This window comes from Stegostoma tigrinum, chromosome 5 (assembly GCF_030684315.1).
Source record: "Stegostoma tigrinum isolate sSteTig4 chromosome 5, sSteTig4.hap1, whole genome shotgun sequence".
Classification (NCBI taxonomy): domain Eukaryota; kingdom Metazoa; phylum Chordata; class Chondrichthyes; order Orectolobiformes; family Stegostomatidae; genus Stegostoma; species Stegostoma tigrinum.
In genome coordinates, this window is record NC_081358.1 from 50,527,944 (window position 1) to 50,543,974 (window position 16,031).

The 16,031-nt window shown below is 39.0% G+C and overlaps 2 long non-coding RNA genes across 5 annotated transcripts in view; one reads left to right on the forward strand and one right to left on the reverse strand.

The window, feature by feature from the left end:
- The window catches only part of LOC125451577 (uncharacterized), a 61,612-nt gene that overhangs the window by 6,987 nt on the left and 38,594 nt on the right, over positions 1 to 16,031 (forward strand). The window lies entirely within an intron of this gene.
- The window catches only part of LOC132209584 (uncharacterized), a 62,852-nt gene continuing 62,062 nt past the window's right edge, over positions 15,242 to 16,031 (reverse strand). The window contains exon 3 of the long non-coding RNA XR_009445748.1: positions 15,242 to 15,340. This is a non-coding gene — a long non-coding RNA (uncharacterized LOC132209584). The remainder of the gene's footprint in view (positions 15,341 to 16,031) is intronic.

Here is a 16,031-nt window from a genome sequence, read left to right on the forward strand (position 1 = left end):
TCCCCTCAACTGGGTGCTGTGGTCAGTTCACCCATCTACCTTGCAGCACCTCATATCTTTTGAGCAAAGTTGCTACATTTTGTAACAATTTTTGCTACAATTACAAAGTTGCTGATTTTTTTTTTCCCTATACCTGCCTGACTTGTAATCGCTCCCTCTTACCCCTGACAATTGACCATCTCCAAAGGTCTGCCCAGCCTGAGGGGTATGAACATCTCCACAGAACAAAGTGTCTACATTACTTTTCCCCCTGCCTGATGTGTCATAGGGCCTGTAATCCAGCCTCCAGCCTCAATTACTCTCAGCTGAAGCTCTTCAAGCCACATACACTTACCATAGATGTGATTACCCTGGATCACTGGTGTAGAGGACCATTGCACATTCTTCAGTCAAATCCCATGAGAGGAAGAGAGGCAGAAACATTTAGGAAAGGGATTCCAGACCTGTTGCCTAGGCAGATGAAGCCATTTTGAGTGGTAAAATGGTGAACAATTTAAAGGTGAATAAAGATTTCAAAGGGTTAGTACATTAGAAAAATTGACAATAGTGCCCAGTTCCAAATATTCATAATCAGTGTAAGCAAAGATGTGAAATTCAAAGGAGTCACTAATCAGCATGCAGAACTTGTCCATTTAACTTGATCTGTCTTGCATAACATGGTTATTATCAAGATTATGATAGTGTGTAAGAGCCTGAATACAAAAAGAAGAAATATAGTGCTCGCAAGAAGCGAAGGTATTCCATTCTGCTGAAATGTAGAAGCCAGTGATACAGATAAGCATGAGAAAATGGGAACTTACTGGATTCTGCAGGGTTTCTGCTCATTTGTTACAAAATGCTCATTTATTCCAGTGATGCCCTTCTTAATTCCAACTTGCAACATTGACTCACCACAGAATGAGAGCTAGCCTTATTTGACATTTTATGTTTCAAGTTCATTTGTTTACTGTGGTGCAGCCATCCTTGTTTTCCTTTTTCATATGCGCATCCATTTAATGTAGGAATTAGAGACCAGCAATATCATAGTCTTCTCAAAAGTAGACGAGAACTTAAACGTACGCAATGTTTTGTCATAGCATCTGCTTCAAAGGAAGAAATAAGAATGGGATGGTTTTCACCATCAGTTTTTGAAACTCGTAACAAGCTCTCCACTGAAGTACAATAAAGTGTGTCCTTCTCATATTTATAGTCATTGAATCATAGGGATGCACAGCACAGAAATAAATCCTTTGATCCAACTTGTGCATGCTGACCAGATATCTTAAATAAATCTAGTCTCATTTGCCAGCATTCGGCCCATATCCTTCTAAAGTCTACCTGCAACTTCACTTTCAAGGAACTGTGAACTGGCACCCCAAAGTCTCTTTGTTCAGTGACATTCCCAGGACCTTACCATTAACTATATAAGTCCTGCCCTGATTTGCCTTTCCAAAACGCAGCGCCTCACATGTGTATGAATTAAACTCCATCAGCCCATTGGCCCATCTGATCAAGATCCCATTGTACTCTGAGGTAACCTTCCATCGAGCATGTTCTTTTTGAAATCCATATGGGCAGCTTCTAATTAATTTTCTTCACTTAGATACTTTAATAATTAATCTTTAATTACTGATTCAAAGTTTCCTCCACTGATGTTGAATTAACTGTAATTACAAGGTTCAAGATGCCTTCCTTTTGAAAATGGCTATGATGCAACTTGCACTCTCCAATCCACCACTACATCCAAACAATAGCACAGTGCTCAACTATAAGTTCTAAGATCCATGATAAGTGCTGCCCCTTTTCCCTAAGAATTCCTGTGTGTGTATAGTGTCGGGGCTGGGTCTGGGTGCAATGCTCGTTGGAGGGTCGGTGCAGACTCAATGGGCTGAATGGCCTGTTTCCACACCTTGGAATTCTATGATCTGGAGTACTACAAGCCAGCCAGACAGCAAATTAATCAAAGAGAAATAGGACAAGAAGGACTCCTTTGCTCTCAGTGCTGTAAACCAACTTGTGTTAAAGCAAACATTACAATTAACTACACATTCAAGAATTGTGGAATCAACATTCCATTTGCTCCTCTTCATGATCCACAAGAGAGACTTTTTTAAAACTTTTAACTTCTTTTACAAATAACATATTATTCCTAATTTGCATCTAGACGTGTCCTTTTTTTTTGCATTTAGTAACCAATAAGCTCAATCTTTCATTTGCTCTTGAAAACTTGGTTAAATTGGTTCACTTTAAAAATAAGTTTATTTGGCCTGGGAGCAAGGCATGCACAACAGAGGGATGCTGTTTAACTAACTTTGTTATAACCAACCAAGAGGCCAGATGAATAAAGAAGCGGGGGGGAGCGCAGTTTATCCCTCCCAACTCAGGAGCCTAACAATTTGGGGTGTCTATCTGAAACTATAGTAACGTGGAGAACATCACCCACCTTTGTTTGTAACAATTTGGGGATTTGTGCTGCAATTTGAACCAGAGATAAAATGAAAATAATAGAGCAGTTAAATTGCAACTTTGAAACAAATATCGACAATGAAAAGCTGCAACAGGCTTACTTCAGCTTGCATTGCTTCAATATAGGAATGTCTATATTTGATGGCAATCTGTTCCTGGCAGAACTAGAGGAGGGAGAAGTTGTTGGAGGACTTAAGAGTTCTATCCCTCGAGCAGTTGAAAGATTTTGTGTGGCATTTGGGATTAGAATTTTGCGTAATAGTCAGAAAACCTGAAATTTCAAAAGGAGTGGCAAACTGTTTATAGGTAGACATTGAGGATAATGAAACAGAGTACCAGCAGAGAGATTAAAAGTGAAGCAGCAGAAATTTAGAATTTCATGGGTGTATCCAAGCGTTTCTGTTGGATTTGGTTAAATATAATTAAGAGAAGACTCAACAACAGCAATTTACTTAAATATATGTATTTATTAAGTGATAATAATGAGAGTTTTAAAAAAGGAATAAGTCACACGCCCTTCTGCTCGTCAGGGAGCCTCAATCGACACTGGACTGAAGGGTCAGGCTCATTCCTAACACTGTTCACAATCCCAGTCCGAGGCAAAGTCCGCATCTTGGGAACAAAGTTCTCACTCTCTTACACAGTGTAACAAATGGCTAGTGTAGAAAAATAGCTGTAGAAGACAAGCTGCTTGCGAGTAGAGTAAACAAGTTTTTTTAAAATTGTGTTGTCTGCAACACATACGGGAATGTTTACAGGACTCATTTAACAGCTGCATGACCTTGAATATCATCATTAACATTCCCTGCCTTTCCTGTACAGGTAGGTAAGTCAAAAGAAGGGAAAGTGCAAGGAAGGAAGAGAGAATTTCAGGAAAACAGCAGGTTCAGGAGTTTGAACTAAGGCAGCTGTCAAGCAGGAACTGTGCACAGTGTTCCTTGAAGATAATACTGGATTAGAATTATGGGTCAAGGCAACTCAGTTTATTGATTTAATTCTTAAGATTGAGGAGGAGGTAGAAACGTTGTCTGTTTCAACTGTGTAACATAGTAGTTAAAGTGGTCAATCCAACATTGGGCCTTAATCCTGCAGGGTAAGTTTTCAAGGACAGCACACATGGTATACTTTCTCTTGCCTGAGGAAAGTGCCACTGAGTCCAAGGCAGTACAAAATGCTGTCCTAAATGTGTACCACTTAGTGCAGCGGCACACTGTCAAAAATTCCACGTCGTCCGGAAGTGACCTGATCTGTCATAGAATCCCTATAGTGTGGAAACAGGCCCTTTGGCCCAACAAGTCCACACCAAGCCTCAGAGCATCCCACCCAGACCCAGATCCATCCTCCTAATCTACATATCCCTGAACGCTATGGGCAATTGAGCATGGCCAATCCACCCAACCTGCACATCTTTGGACTGTGGGAGGAAACTGGAGCACCTGAAGGAAACCCACACAGACATGAGGAGAATGTGTAAACTCCACACTGACAGTCATCCGAGGAGAATCAAACCTTGGTCCCTGATGCTGTGAGGCAGCAGTGCTAACCACTGAGCCACGATGCCACCCTTCTGGCTGGAATATGAAAGACATAAATCTGCTGTTTGAAAGCAAGCTGCTTTAGGACCTTAATATAGCAGCTACTTACAAAAAGAACTCTGAACAATTCTTGTGGAGAGATTCAAAAACCCCACATCCTCTGCAATTAAAAATGCACAAAGATTGAATAAATTAAACACGGCGCTACACTTGGTGATAATTATGAGCTGATCCACAAACCCATGTTCCAGAAGAAACTGTTCACTAATTATCCCCAACCAATTGGATAAGATTGAGGGAGGGAGAATGGTACAAAGCTGAGCACTCATGGGAGAGAGAAAACTGTTGGGGGCCCTCCTTAAAAACTGTGGTGCTGAGATGAAAAATGATATGTTTTAACTGCTAATAAGTAGACCATATCAGGGCCAACTGCTAGACAGTGCGGGAGAAAAATAGTCTGATTTAGTCAGGACATGTACAACTCATCTGGAGAATGAGAATCAGTCAGAGAATGTAGCATATCAGGCCATGGCATGGAGAGCAATTGTGAATCCCTGTAAAGACACTCCAGAGTGCACAGATGAAGTTAAACAAATCCCTGAGAGTTACTAATTAATTATGCAACCTGGGTCTTCAGTGCCCCTTTCATGCAATTGCACAGCAAGAAAAGTGGAAGTGCTTGCTGTTGCTGGGACCTTCAGCATTCACACCATCGACACCATATTTAAAAGCCATCTGCAAAGATTTCAAAGACTGCCAACCAGGAACTGCCCTTCACATTATGGTGCTGAGCCATAATGACACAGAAAGACAAGCACGAATGCTGCTTTGCAGACTGGCCATGCTGGTGGAGAGAAGGATCCTCCTTTTCTACCTGATTTCCATAGGAGAACACTCCATTGGACAAAGCCAGCCTAGACCCAGATAGTAGCATAGTGCAGTGCTGTTATTGGCGTGAAGTGGGATATCCAGCAGTTTAGGAAAAAACTGCCAATGGCCATCTATGTTCTGCGAGGGTAAATGCCATTGTCTTCTTTCTGCTGCCTCTAACTCACAGGGCCACCATTCACTTGCTTTTTCTACTGTTTTCAAAATTGATATCAGAGGCTAAAGCACAGTATTATTTTCAGTTTATATAAGTAATGTCAACAAGCTGATTAATTTATTCTTTGTAATTTTCCATTCCAATTATAAGCATTATTTTTAAGGGATCTATATTTACCTGCTACAATCTTGCCTTAACCACGTAAAACATATAGAATGGCAAATTCAGGCATCTTCTCAGAGCAAATTGCTTTTTTTCCAGTATGAAGACATATCCATGAATTTACTAATCAAAAACAATAGGAATAACAAGCTGTGAATTATCCAATACCTTGATACAAAGAGCAGTAAGTAGCTATGCAGTATAAAAGTAGAAGATAAAAGAAGTAAGGTTGCAAAGAGGAAATTAGAAATAAAACCAGAATGTGTAGCAAATCAATCAACATCCAAAAGAGAAAAATATATCAACATTTTAGCTCAGACCCTTCAGATCCTAACATTTACTCAATTTCACCCTGCAGATTTTTGTTATCCAAACCACAAGCGCCTCATCATTGTATTGTTAAAAACTGTGAAGTGGCAATCTTATTTAGTCCTCTTCGTCCAACTCTATGACAAATTCAAAACACTGGTGAGTGTCTGCTTTCTTTGCCAAACAGAACAGCATTATTTACCTAAAAGGAATAAGACTATAGACCATAAGACATAGGAGTGGAAGTAAGGCCATTCAGCCCATCGAATCCACTCTGCCATTTAATCATGGCTGATGGGCATTTCAACTCCACTTCCCTGCACTCTCCCTGTAGCCCTTGATTCCTTGTGAGATCAAGAATTTATCGATCTCTGCCTTTAACATCCCAGCCTACGCTGTGCTCCGTGGCAATGAATTCCGCAGGCCCACCACTCTCTGGCTGAAGAAATGTCTCCTCATTTCAGTTTTAAATTTACCCCCTCTAATTCTAAGGCTGTGCCCACGGGTCCTAGTCTCCCCGCCTAACGGAAACAACTTTCCAGCATTCCTTTCTAAGTCATACGTTATCTTGTAAGTTTCTATTACATCTCCCCTCAACCTTCTAAACTCTAATGAATATAATCCCAGGATCCTTAGCCGTTCATCGTACGTTAAACCTGCCATTCCAGGGATCATCTGTGTGAATCTCCGCTGGACACACTCCAGCGCCAGTATGTCCTTCCTGAGGTGTGGGGCCCAAATTTGGACACAGTAATTCACCTCACTCTTGTTTTGATAACTAAATCTGATGCATCTAGATTCCGGTGCAGCCATGCAACTAACAACATCTGCTAATATTTAGAATTCACGCTGCACACTTTAGCTGAACACATCTTTGTCTACTCCATTGCTGAACATGGTTGATGAAAATAACAGTGATAACAAACATTAGGACATGTCAGACTCGAGTAAGGAAGTGTAAAATAGAGTAGGTGAATTCAATGTCAAACCAGGGAGAGAAAGGCGAATAAAGACAACAAAAGAAGATTGGATTAAGAGAGAAAAACAAATTTAGTGGACAGAATTTAAAAATAATGTAAATTTTACACTTGGAAAATCTTGAATAATTAATACATGAAGGAGTGAGAATCTATCTTTAAATAGTTCATTTTCAACCCTAAAAATTTAGTGGCACTAATTAACAATTATCACAATCTGAAAAGGTTTTTATACTAGAAATAACAAGGCTTAAACTTGCTTAGAAAGTTTTTAGTTTGCATGTTCTGCACAAACACACTAACTTCAAGCCATTTTTTTATTGGGAAGCAGAAAGCAGAACTTTTACGGTAGAGCACCAAATTTAGAATATTTACATTTAACCATGGATCTGCCCCACTGTTGAAGTCACTACCATCAATGCATAAATAACAGAAGACAATTCACCTCACTGTTGTTTTGATAGCTAAATCTGACCCATCATAGATTGAGTTATAGCAAATGCAAAACATTTTTTAACATCATGATGTTGCAAGATGCTCATCCCAACTAGACAAATTATATGGCACAACAGTATTTTAAAGTACACATAATCCTTCCACAATGCTCTTGCCAACTCCGGAAGTTACATTTGACTTTACATAGCAAACCATTTTCCCCCAAAATGAAAGCAGATGCATCTGGTTCCAGATCTGAGTCTGCTCTGAACCAACTGGAAAATTATGCTTCACTTACATGGATTAACACTGACCTATGCCATCCAGTTATTTTGGATCATTACCAGAGTGGATGAGAATCAAGTTTCCAAAACCCTACCCCATCTCTACCCCCACAATTGTATATGTCTAATATCAATGTGCTGGCATCCTGATGGCTTGATTAGTTCTCACATTTTATTGTTTTCCATGCAAGTCAATTGCATCTCACTTGTCTGATAATCATTGTCCAGGCTATCACAATCATTTCACGATACATTGAACTAATCAATCACCCATCTTCTGTGCTTTTTCTCTTTATAATCATCCAAAAAACATATATGGATAGAGTTAAATAAGTCAATGACCATCATAAAATTATTACATGGTATAATTTTGTAGATTCAATTTTATAGTACTACAAAATACTTAATTCAGCAACAAACTGGATTGGCATTTCTGTACTGTCATTAAGGCAGTTGAATCTACTTTCTATCATACAAGTAGTGAGATCAGTATGTTTGTCAAAAAGGAGCAAGGAAAGTCAAGTGAAAGATCAGTGGCTTAGTGGTTAGCACTGCTGCCCCACAGCACTAGGTTCAATTCCACCATCAGGTGACTGTCCATGTGGAGTTTGCACATTCTCCCTGTGTCTGCATGGGTTTCCTTCAGGTGCTCTGATTTCTTCCCACAGTCCAAAGGTGTGTAGGCTAGGTGGATTGACCATGCTACAGTGCCCAGATGTTTAGGATAGGTGTGTTAGACATGGTAAATGCAAGGTTAGGGGAATGGGTCTGGGTGGAATGTTTGTTGATGTGGACCCGTTGGGCCAAATGGTCTGTTTCCACACTATAGGGATTCTATAAAAAAATTTATGTTAAAGCATTGCAGCAAAATCAATTTGAACTTAGTGCAAACTACTTCCTCCCCATCCTGCCTTTCTCAATTTTTGGTAGTATCTTTACTAATTTCAGGGTTTTCATTCATTGGGCTCCACTTCTTAGAAGAGGCTTTAGAAAGGGGATGATAGATTTGTTGAAATCTTGTCTGTTATGAATTAACACTAAAGAAAGACTTAAATACTTTGTACAGGTTATGGGATGATATCATAAAACTGTTCCATATATTGAAAGGACGGAATAGATGCAGATTGAGGGGTGAAGAATAGTGGGTCCTCAATGCAAAATTATGTGTAATATAAAAGTAGAATATACATGCAAAATAGAACATTGAGGTCACTAAGCCATATCAGTTCCAATGCTCCACCCAAGCCACCCCACCCCATGCCCTCTTCAATATATCCTCCTGTTCCTTTCTTTCCTATTTTTCATGTAGATTCTTCTGAAATGCAGAGATGTAGAATCATGAGGGCATCAGAAACCTATTTATCCTGAGAATTTACAGAAATAGCATTCAGAACAAAAATAATATCAACATTCAAGGTCAGAATGTTTAAGTGAATAAAGGAAATGATGATATTGTGGTATGAAATGAAAGTGAATGCATGTGATTGCTGCTATTTGCTTGGAATGGAGGAAAATACTTTATCAGACTAGTTGGTTCAAATGGCTCGCTTCCACGTTTTTGCAATGTCCATGAATTTCCAATTAAGATGAGGCTACCTGTTGCTTTGTGTGAATTAAAGACATGACTCAGTATGTCATCAGTAGTATTATATTCCTTTAAATGGGATTTTTAAAACGCTTCTTGGTTCACTTTAATGAAATTCTTACTTGTACTTATACATTACTTTACTCCACAAAGGTGACAGTCATTTTATTATCAATAAATAACCAGACCTATTGATGTCTAATTGGATCAGTGCTTGTCCTTTTAAAAATATCAGCTTCCAAATAAAGGTGTTATGTTTCATATTCGTTACTCTTTGTATCATTTCCATATTTAATAAAAAGCACTGTATATTGCTAAAAGCAGGGAATAATGTTTCGTTTTGGATTCAAAAGACAAATACAAGAGCATCAAATTTCAAACAAACGATCACGATAATTTATATGATAGAATAGAAAGAGTGTTGACAAGTTGGTAAGCCAAATTTTGGTTAGTTGAGGCATTGCCGTGGAGAAAGTAGCAAGCAACTGTTGGCTTTCTATGCTTTGAAGTAATTCAAGAAATTTTGCACAGCTTAAACAGTTTAATTTTATTTGTAGGAAATAGGTCTCTGTGTAGGAATATTTTCACTTTTAGCAAGTCTAAATGAACCTGGTTGTAAGCTTTATTGATTATTTTAAATTGATTATTAGTACAGGAATATTAAAGCCCTCTTCTACCAAGCAACTGTTTGAAAGACTGTGTCACTGAGTTTAATAAATGCACTAAGCCTGGTCACTTGATACAGAAATTGCCGTAGAAGCAATCAGAGTCTTGGGAACAATCAAATAGAACCAGGCCATTGGCCCGACATGTATGCAAGGCCAAATGAGAGCAGTGAAGCATAACCCAACTTTCCAGCTTTATTGTATAGCCTTGTAAAATTAGAAGACTTTTCAAAATTTCAGTCTCAGAGTCTAGACATTGCTGACAAGACTGACAATTATTGTCATTTTCTCGTTACCCTGAGAAGGTAGGGATGGGCTCCTGCTGAGTTGTTTATTAAGCTATTAATTATAAATTAATTACATTTATATGCCATTGGAGTCACACATCAATAAGGTCAGGGAAGGATGACAGTCAAAGAATGACATTTAGTGAGCCATTTGGATTTTTACAGTGGGAACAAAATATCTCATTATTTTTACGGCAGACAAATTGGTAGCTACTAATTGGATGAAAGATTATCAATAAGCAAGAATGTGGAGCTGCGATGGAATCGGATCAGCTGATTTAATATCAGAGCAGGCTTGGCAGCCGAATGGCCTAGTGTTCTGAATTCATATGTGTGGTGTAACAGCTCCCTATTAAATTTACAAACAGTAATTACATTTTCAATCCAGTTATGAACTTTAAACTTATGATCTCAAAATTATTAGCTGAGATCTCTGGACTATTAAACCAGTAACATAATCACTGCACAATGTATTATTAGAGTAATACATTGTTTTCATTGCCAATCCTGTGCAATAAATTTTTGATTGCATGGTTTAAGCGCCATTGTGTTGTAGGTTACCAAATACACAAGTTAAAATCATATATTGCATTCACTTTATACACAATTTGAGTATCAGTGCTGGTTCAAGTTTCATTTTGAGCTGAATCATCCATTGTTGATATGAAATTACTCTAGAGCCTAGGTATTTTTACACATTGTATCCAGGAAGTCAGGTTTAGTTTTCTTGGCACCAACAAAAAGCTAATTTAGGGATTTTATTTCACATGTGCAAAAATTCACTGCTTTCCACTTTTATAGAGTTAATACCCAATAAAATTCAGTAAAGATACCATTAAACTTTTGGAAACTGAAAATTCAACAGGCAGGCCTTGTAGTGTGAATCTTGCTCTTCAGAATCAAATGCAAGTTGTAGGAGGATATATACATATACAATGGTTATGATGTTATAATATTCACTTACTGAAAATATCATTTGACAGAAAGTAAGAACAAGGCTAATGATCCTTTACCTATAATTACAACATCAGGCAAGAACAGCAAGATGAATGGACCATATGACCAACTAGAGAGCTTCAGCATGTAAAAATGGTAATATTTATGGGCAACCAGGGAACATTTTCAAGCAAAGGTAGGCTTTTTAGCAAACATAGGATATATTTTTTCAGGTTAACCAGAATGGTCATGACCTATTTGATGGGATTTTACTAATTAAACTAATTGTGACTGGAATTGGTCTAATTAATGCTGAGTGTAGGTTCCTCAGAACAAAAAGTCTGAATAAAGTTTCCTAATTAATAAATCTCTCAACTGGATTAAACCATAGGGATAAGTGTAAAAGGAAAGTTTCCAAGTCTTGAGAAGCCAACTCCTTAAAAAGCTTCTGTGATAATTCTGTGCATAATACGAGTATGTTAAAGTCAAATGCAGAAATATGCAAATTAGAGAAATTCAGCTAAAGTATTGCAAGGGATATTTCATCTATAGGATATAGGGGAGGGAATGTAGCTCTAATTGTTAAGGAGTATTTAATTGTTTAATTGTTCCTGAGAAAGATACTACTGATGAGGATGGCATTAAACAGAAAATTAGATCCATACAGTAAGGGTATGGCTGTTATTATGGGTGACTTCAATCAAAATATTGATTGGACTAACCAAGCTGTGTCCAAGCAATGCGTTGGAGGAGGATTCCCTGGAATGTATGAGGGATGGTTTGCTCGACCAAAGTGGAATTATATAATGAGAGAGGATTAGTTAGCAATTTTGTGGTGTGAGATCCTTTTAGGGAAGAGTGACCATAATATGGTAGAAGTCTTCATTAAGATGGAGAGTGACACATTTAAACCTGAGACTAAGGTCCTTAACTTAAAGAAATCCAACTTTGAGGCATGCAATGGCTAGGATAAACTAGCCAAGGATACTTTAGCGGTTGATGGTGGATAGACAGTGGCAAACATTTAAGGAACACATGGATGAACTTTAAAAATTATACATCCCTGTCTGGCATAAGAGCAAAATAGGAAAGGCAATTCAACAATGGTTAACAAGGGAAATCAAGGAAAATTTTAAGACCAAAGAGGAGGCATATAAATTTGCCAGAAAAAGCAGCAAATCTGAGGACTGGGAGAAATTTAAAATTCAGCAGAGGACGACAAAGGGTTTAATTTGGAAGGGGAAAATAGAACATGAAAGTAAGCTTGCGGAAAACATAAAATCTGACTACAAAATCTTCCGTTGATATGTGAAGAGAAAGAGTGGCGAAGATATATATAGGTCCCCTACAGTCAGAATCAGGTGAATTCATAATGGACAACAAAGACATAGCAAACCAGTTGAACAAATACTTTAGATCTGTCTTCACTAAGGAGGACACAAATAATCTACTGAAAATGCAAGGGGACAGAAATAGCAGACATATTGGTGATTACTTTTCAGCTCTGGAAGAGTTCCAGTGGCTGAAGGGTAGCTCGTATAACCCCACTTTTTAAAAAAGGAGGGAAAGAGAAAACAGTGAATTATAGGCTGGTTAGACTGACATCACTGGTGGGGAAAATGCTGGAGCGAATTATTAAAGATGTAATAACTGAGCATTTGGAAAGTGGTGACAGAATCAGTCCAAATCAGCACAGATTCACTAAAAGGAAATTAGGCTTGACAAATCTGAATTTTTTTTAAGAATGTGACCAGTCGAGTAGACAAAGGTGAATCAGTTGATGTTGTGTATCTGGACTTTCTTGTGTGGATCCTTGCCTTTTGAGATTAGTAAGGAAAATTAAAGGTCATAGTATTGGAGGTAATGTATTGATTGGCTGACAGGAAGTAGAGAACTGGAATAAACAGGTCCTTTCCAGACTGCCAACAGGGTTCAGTGCTTGGAACATCGCTGTTCACAATATACATTAATGATTTGGATGAAGGAATTGAATGCCATATCTACAAATTTGCAGATGACACTAAACTGGGTGGCAGTATGTGTAGTGAGGAAAAATGCTAAAAGGCTTCAGGGTGTCTTGCATAGACTGGCTAAGTAGGCAGGTCGTTGGCAAATGTGAATAAATGTCCGGTTATCCACTTTGGTCACAAAACAGGTAGATTATCTGAATGGTGGCAGTTTAGGAAAAGGTGAGGTGCAGTGAGACCTGGGTGTCATGGTGGAACAGTCGCTAAAGGTTGGCATGCAGGTGCAGCTGGCAGTGAGGAAAGCTAACAGCATGTTGACCTTCACAACGAGAGGATTTGAGTACAAGAGTAGGGATGTCTTGCTGCAGTTATATAAGGCCTTGGTGAGGCTGCACCTTGAGTATTGTGTGCAGTTTTGGTCTCCTAGTCTGATGAAGGAGATTCTTGCTATCGAGGTAGTCCAGTGAAGGTTCCAAGGGAAGGCAAGGACAGCATAATGTGGCGAGAATTAGTGTAGAAACCAAGGATTGGGAAGCCTTGAAAAATTAGCAATAGATTACAAAAAAGCAACTGGGGGGGAGAAGATGAAATTTGAGAGTAAACTAACTAGTAATATAAAAGAAGGTTGTTTATGCTTTTTAACAGTGAGGCAAGAGTGGACATTGATCTGCTGGAAAATGAGGCTGCAGAATTGGTAAAGTGGAACAAAGGAATGGCAGATGAACTAAAAAGGTACTTTACATCAGTTTTCACAATTGAAAACCTCATCAGCAAACCAGAACTTAATGAGAATCTGGGGACAAAGGTGAGTACAATGGCCATCACCAGGGACGTGCTGAAGGTGGATAAATCACCTGGACCAGATGGATTACCCACCCACAGATTTTGTGAGGAAGATAGCTAAGGAGATTGTAGAGGCATTGGTGGTAATCTTTCAGGAATCATTGGAATCAGAGAACTGGAAAATGGCTAGTATAACACCCCTGTTTAAGAAGGGATGATGACAGAAGACAAGAAGATATAGGCTGGTTAGCCTGACCTGAATCACAATAAGATTTTAGAGTCCATTATTAAGAATGAGTTTGTGGAGTACTTGAGCATTCATGGTAAAATAGGGCTGAATCTGCTTGGCTTAATCACTGGGAGGAACATGCCTGACAAAATAGTTTGAATTCTTTGAGGAGGTAATGAGCAAGATAGGCAAAGACAGCCAGTGGACATGACCTATTTGGATTTCCAGAAGGTGCTTGACAAGATGTCGCATGGTAAGCTACTAAATAAGACCAGAACCCATGGTGTTAGGGGCAAGGTACTGGCATGTATACAAGGAAGCAGCAGATACAAATGTGGGAAAGTGTGAGGCTATGCACTGCGGTAGGAAGAATAGAGGCAATAACTATATTCCAAAATGTGAAAAGGCTTCAGAAATCTGAAGCACAAGAGGGACTTAGTAGTCCTGGTTCATTATTCTTTTATAGTTAATGTATCTGTTCAGTTGGCAGTTAGGAAATGCGATATTAACATTCATTTCAACAAGGCTAGAATACAAGAGCAGAGATATACTGCTGAGGCTCTGTCAGCATCTGCAGTAACTTGCTCCTGCATTTGAAATTCTGTGAGCAGTTTTGGGTTCCATATCAATGAAAGGATGTGCCGGCATTGGAGAGAGGTCCAGAGGAGATTTACAAGATTGATCAAGGATGAAGGGCTTATTGAGGAACGGTTGAGAACTCTAGGTACACATTTGATGGAGTTTAGGAGGATCTGATTAAAACTTATAGAATATTGAGAGGCCTGCATAGAGCGGATGTGGAGAAAGTGTTTCCACTAGTAGGAGAGAGTGGAACTGAGGGCACAGTTTCAGAATAAAGGGAACAACCTCTCAGAACTGAGATGAGGAAGAATTTCTTCAGCTAGAGGGTGGTGAATCTGTGGAAATCATTGCCACAGATGGCTGTGGAAGCCAAGTCATTGAATATATTTATGACAGATAGATAGGTTCTTGATTGGTAGGGGTATCGAGGGTTACAGGGAGAAGACAGGAGAGTGGCGTTGAGAAACATAGCAGCCATAATCTAATGACAGAGCAGACTTAAATTTGAATGGTCTAATTCTACACCTATGGTCTAATTCTACACCTATATCTTATGGTCTTTATTCCATGGCAGCTAGAACAATCCAGTCATCTCACTTTCTCTGCCTCATCCTAGCAACCTTGGAAATATATTTTTATTTAAATCATTCTATTTAAATGTAGTAGGGAACAGTTTGCAATCTTGCCAGAAACAATTTTGAGCTGACTCTGATAGCAGAAGTATTACATGACTGCAAATTACGCAGGAAAATATGGGGGAGGACAAAATGGTATCTTCCCTTTTTTTAATGAATATCTCAGACTGAAATCTATTTGAATTCCTGTCCTGTAATAAATGAAATACTTAAATATTTGAAGGCCCAGTGTAGATAATTGCTCAATAGCAGTTGTGTTGCGAGTGTGTCTGTGCATGTGCAGATGGATGACAGTGGCCATTTTTAATAGGGGTTATCAATCACATTTATTAGGGGTGGAAACATTGTTTCCTTTAGAAGTAGTTCATCTTCATTGCCATCCCTCTTGCAGCCAATGAATCTCAAGTCTTTACCACTAGATGTATGAAATATTCTTCCTTCTTCGACTCCCCTTGTGGCTTTAGTCCAAAACCTAAAAACTGTGAAAAGAAAGATTTGCATTTATTTAGCTTTTCATAACCACCAAACATTCCAAAGCTCTTTGTTAAATGAAGTACTTCATTTAAATGAAGTACATTTTGAAATGTAATCACTGTTGTAATGTAGGTAATGTGGCACAAACTTTCTCAAACAACATGGTTATAACCATAACATCTGTTTTATTGTGATGTTGGTGGAAGGATAAGCATCAGCCAGGAATAATTCCACTGATCCTCTTTGAAAATAGCACCATGGGAACTCAAGCAAGCAGATTGTACCTCATTTAAAACATCTCCTATGAAAGGCAGGACCGTGCTCAAACAGTTCATCCACCTCACCAACACCTTCCACCCCATCCTCAAGTTCACCTGGTCCATTCCAACACATCCCTCACCTTCCTGGACCTCTCTGTCTCCATCTCAAGCAATCACCTAGAAACCAAAATCTATTCTAAGCCCACCGACACCCACAGCTACTAGAATACACCTCCTCCAAACCACCTTCCTGCAAAAAGGCCATTGCCTATTCCCAATTCCTTTGCCTCCGCCGCATCTGCTCCCAGCATGAGGCATTCCACACCCATACATCCCAGATGTCACGTTCTTCAAGGACCAAAACCTCTGCCCCACAGTGGTCGAGAATGCCCTTGACCGTGTCTCCTGCATTTCCCGCAACTTATCCCTCACACCC